The sequence below is a fragment of the Papaver somniferum genome, unplaced genomic scaffold (genome assembly GCF_003573695.1).
Source record: "Papaver somniferum cultivar HN1 unplaced genomic scaffold, ASM357369v1 unplaced-scaffold_133, whole genome shotgun sequence".
Taxonomy (NCBI): Eukaryota; Viridiplantae; Streptophyta; class Magnoliopsida; order Ranunculales; family Papaveraceae; genus Papaver; species Papaver somniferum.
The window spans coordinates 241,083-246,569 of NW_020622492.1; positions in this window are offsets into that span (position 1 = coordinate 241,083).

Here is a 5,487-nt window from a genome sequence, read left to right on the forward strand (position 1 = left end):
AAATACACTTGTACGTTAGGTAGTTCGAACCAGACTTTGATTATTACCAAGATCGCATTGTTAAAATAATCTTGATGGTGTTATTGATACACAAGGTGAATCTGCATAAGTTGATATCAAAAATATTATGGTGTACTTGGTACCCTCTGTTAGAGCATTGCTCGGTCGAACCGGATTTTAAATTCTCGCCTGAAATTCACGCAGGTGAATAAAGAATTTTCTCGCCAAAATGTTTTTTAAAAATGGAAGAAAAAAGGTTTCCCCAATCGATCTCCTGGGTGCCTTTATCATCTAGTGCAAATAATATATTGGGATGCTCTTAGTAATTCGGGGGGTGCCCTCATCAATTTTCCGGGTGCTCTTAGTGACTCTTTTTGGGTGAATAACACTGCTCCGGGGTACATTTAACGTATTTCTCGGGTGCCTCCAGTACTTTCTCCCGCTCGGGGGTGGGGTGGGGTGGGGTGGGGGGGGTGCAAACATCACTTTTCGAGCCAATTTTTCAGCAAAAGTTCATTTCTCCAAAAACACCTACAAAGAAATAAAATACCAAAATAAAAAAAAATAGGTGAAAAAACGGGGGTCTAACAACCTCGCCCAATATTTCGTTTAGGCAATCTGTATGGACTAACTCCAATATAGTTCTGAGAGCACCAACTAATAAAGCGAGCTCAATCAAGAAATATATCCAAGAGTTGTATCTCTGTTTCTTAATGTAATCACCAAATCAAACGGATAGAAATCCGTGAGCTTGATTATTATAAGAAACATCTTGAACGGTACCAAATACCAATGTTCAAGTGTCAATCAATTTATATCAACAACCAAAGGTTGGATTATCTAATTGATTGAACTACGCACGAGCTGTGATATTTCAATTACATAAGCAAATATAATGCGGAAAAAAATTACACATGCACCAGAAGTTTTGTTAACGAGGAAACCGCAAATGCAGAAAAACCCCGGGACCTAGTCTAGATTTGAACACCAAACTGTATTAAGCCGCTACAGACACTGGCCTACTCCAAGTTAACTTCGGACAGGAATGTAATTTATCCCTAACCAATCTCACACTGATCAAGGTACAGTCGCGTTCCTTACGCCTCTGAATCCCAGCAGGACTCTGCGCACTTGATTCCCTTAGTTGATCTCACCCACAACTATGAGTTGCTACGACCCAAAGGCGAAGACTTGATAAACCAATCTGTCTCACACAGAAAAGTCTATTGAATAGATAAATCTGTCTCCCACAGAAATACCTATGAGTTTTGTTCCGTGTTTTGATAAATCAAGGTGAACATGAACCAATTGATACACCAGTCTAGTAATATCAATCACCTCACAATAATCTTAATCGTATGGTAGCGAAACAAGATATTGTGGAATCACAAACGATGGGACGAAGATGTTTGTGACTATTTTTTATCTTTCCTATCAGAGATTAAATCTCGAGCAAATATTAGAGAAGATAGTACTCAATACGATAGAAAACAGCAAGATCAAAACACGCAACTACAGAGAAAATAGTTGGGTCTGGCTTCACAATCCCAATGAATTCTTCAAGTTGTTAACCTACAGGGTTTTAGAAAAAACCTAAGGTTAAAGGAGAATCGACTCTAGTCGCAACTATTATCACACATGAGGTGTGGGGATTAGGTTTACCAGTTACTAGAGTTCTCCCTTATATAGTCTTCAAATCAGGGTTTGCAATCAATGCTACCTTGGTACAAAGCATTCAATATTCACCGTTAGATGAAAATCTGATTAGACTCAAGCTAATATCTTTCAACTGTTAGATCGAACTTAGCTTGTTACACAAGTGACTTCATTTAGATATGAGTAACCGTACCTAAAAGTGTGCACCTTGTTGGCTCAACAGTAGTTAACCGAAGTTATCCATATGAACGCTTTCATATCAACCTTATTCATCTTAATCACAACTAGTTCAAATGACTCAAATGAAACCAGTTCTAGAGTTGTTCGATTGTTTGTATTCTCATAGAAGTATACAAGACACAATCGAAGCAAAATCGATTTTGATTCACTCGAATCAATTCATGAACATTATAGCCACGGTTTGCAAAATATTGCATTCCTTTATATATAGAAATATATTAGTTCATGAACAAACCGATTTTAGAACATAACCTACTCAAGTATGCAAACGGGTACGCATACCTAAGTGGCCGGACTAAGTTTGGGTTCGCCAGTATGCGAACGGGTACGCATACCTACAAACTCAGTTGAATTTCCGGACATGAACTTTACGCAATATGCATACGGGTATGTTTACTAAGTTCCCGTACTTTCATTAACCAATCAGTACCCATACGGGTGTTTTGGGGTAAAAACTGATTCTGCTTGAAATGGTAAATTTGGGTATGCCGCCGAGAAACAAATCTAAACCCTAAAAAAATGTACTGCATAGGAGTACTTTAGATTCGAGAGATCAATCTGCACAATTCTGGCCTAAACCAAGAAATGGCCATTCCAGTCTTGCTTCGGTCACAAAATGAAGGAGAATGGTTGATCTTAGGGAGGGAAATGAAGAAGGTGTTGAGATCAGAATGGTTAATGGTTAACTCTGAAGGTGTGGTTGCTTTATGACTTGTATCAGAATGTGAAATTTGCTTGCGGGATGTAAGCTATAAGTTCTTGGTATTTTCTGGATACTTGTGTTGATCACCATTATTGTTGGTTGAAATAGGTTGAAAACCTATTTATATAAGTCATAGTTGAACGCACCCTAATCTCATAGGAAGTGGAAGTAGTTGAGTGATGAGAAGTGGGGATCGTGTAAAAATGTTGGAAACCACATCTTTCCATGAGGAAAGACAGGTCGTTTACACCCACTACTTCTGCACGCCACTAATTGTCCGCCTTTTCTGACACTTTCTTATAATGGGAGTGTTGCACGTCGCACACTGTAAACAACCAGATCAATACCCTGATGAACATCCACCAGTTTGTGACATGATGTCTCGAGTATTTTCTGGAAAATATATAGCAAGTTGCTGAGTGGGTCTTGCTTGCAAGACCTAGCTATTTGACCAATCACGCGCAAGCTACGCGTCGGCCGGTCATATGTTAGGAATCAAGTCATGAGACTTGCCATAAGAAATAACATGTAATGCTTTTTAAGTCAAATAATTAAATTATTTGTGAAATCGATATTTATAAAACATCGTTTGCAATAGATGCATATAAAGCATCGCTTTTAAGCAAGCAACTCAAATAATCGATGCTCATAAAGCACGTTTAAATTATTCGCGGAGGTTAATGTCTTAAAAGGAGCATGACCGGCCATCCTCAGGGAGATTCCGGGATCTATCCATGCATGCCAAAGGTGAGCTGGTTGGTCCTTATAAGTGAGTGATGGCTGGTAGCTATTTTGACATCCTATTGGTCGGCCCAAGTTAAATCTAGACCAGTTATATTGGCTAGCCAAATTGGATGGCTGAGATGAATTGCGGTTGTTATTGGTTTCCGCTTATTTATTTAAGACTCCTATAAGAAGCGCATACAGCCATCTTTGGGCCACCGTCGGGAGCCGTGTTGGTAGGCTGTGGATTTTCCAATCGGCCCTCGTGGAAGAGGGGCGGCCGGTGATCATGAAAACATCTTATTGGTCGCCCGAAATTAGATCTAGGCCGATCAATTTGGCCATAGAAGTTGGGTGGCTAGGATTCCTTTGCGGCAGTTATACATTGCCGTTGGTCGAACCTGAGGCTTTTAAAGCCGTATGGCCGGCGCTCTTTGGGTGAGAGGATCGCGTGTTGATGGAAAGCTTGGATCAATGCAATTGGTCGGAACTATAGCTGGGCCGCCAGTGAGCAAATCCGTACCTTGTCAGTCTATTAACATCAAATATAGGCCGGTCGATTCGTCTAGCGAAGTTGGACGACCGAGATCGTTTTGTGATAGTAATGTGCTGCCACTAACATAAATTACGGTTTTTGGCCGTGTGGCCAACCTATTTTGAGCCAACAATTTTAAGTGTTAGCTGCGAGGTGGGAGCAGTTCGATTGGCCATAGCTATAGTTGGGTCGCTGCTGAGCACATCCGTGCCTTTCCCGTTGATTAGGATTAAATCTAGGCCGGTCAATTCGGCTAGCGAAGTCGGACGGTCACGATTGATGTAAGACCACCATATGCGGTCTTAATTTCATTGAACCCTTTTCATCAGCGCAACTGGCCTAATTTTGGCTTGCGGTTAGGGTTGTTGCCGGCGTGCTATGAGAATTCCGATTGGTTGGAATAAAAGTGGGAACGCCAATGAATATCATGGAGCTTGTTTGGATGTGCTGGGAGGAGGCCAGGCTCGTCGAATTGGCTGGCCAAAATGTATGGTCGTGATCGTTTTGAGACTGACATGGGCAGCCTTTGTTCAATTCCTCAAAGAATTAGGCGTGCGACCAACCAACTTCCATTTTTAGTCAAAAGTGTGTGCTGCGCATTTAAAGCATTTTGATTGGTTGATGAGAAAGAGGGGCCAGCATGCAATAATATGGGGCGTGGCCGGTCGGCCACGGGCAACGCCTACTAGGGAAAACTTTCCAGCCAAGTGATGTGGTCGCGCCTCCTTTTGCTGCTATCTTTATTTGCCGCGGTTTCTCTTTGTTTCTTGCTTTCTACTTTTGGTAGGATTTTGCTCCTACAATCCATGGCAGATCAATTTCCTAGTTTTCCTATGTTTGGTCTCGACCAATAAGGTTCGAGATATTGCGCAAACCACAAAAAACCTAATTTTGCAAATTGATTAGGTTCGAAAATTCAATTTTGCGTACTGACACAAAATTAATCAATTTCTGGTGAATTTTGCGCGCTGGCATAAAATCACTAATTTTTATCTTAAAGAGCAGCGCAACTTGCGTGCTTCTGATTGAGTACGTTCATGCATATCTTAATCCGACACTTCGGGAAATTCATGTTACTCCGATGCGAGCGAATATTAATTGTCATGTCAGTATTAAGAGTTCAATTGGGGAACATATCATGGGAAAATACTCAGCAGGCCATGCAGTAGTGGATAATGCAACTAAGAGATTCAAATACTCATTAGGCTCTATACTAGTGAAAAATTCATCCAGGTGCTTGATTTTAATACAATATGAAGATAGGCATGGGCACTCATTATATTTCGATATATTCTTCAAATTAGACATATCAAGGCCTACTACTTCTGATGCCGGATCAGGTAGACAGACTTTACAGTTTTCGCCCGAAGCTAAAAACCACAATCAACAACGGGTATGCATACTATGGTTCCCAGACTTGGAATAACATGCAACAGTTTAGCATACAAGTACGCATATTGTGTTATATCCAATCATGGTTAATTGTTCTAAACTCCCATTTCAATCATTGAAACATTCTTAGAAGACGACAATGGCTGTCTCACACAAACTATTAGCTTCAAAGCAATTTTCAAGTGATCGAATGATCAATAAGAAACATTCCAAGTCTATATCAAATGATTGTCTCACA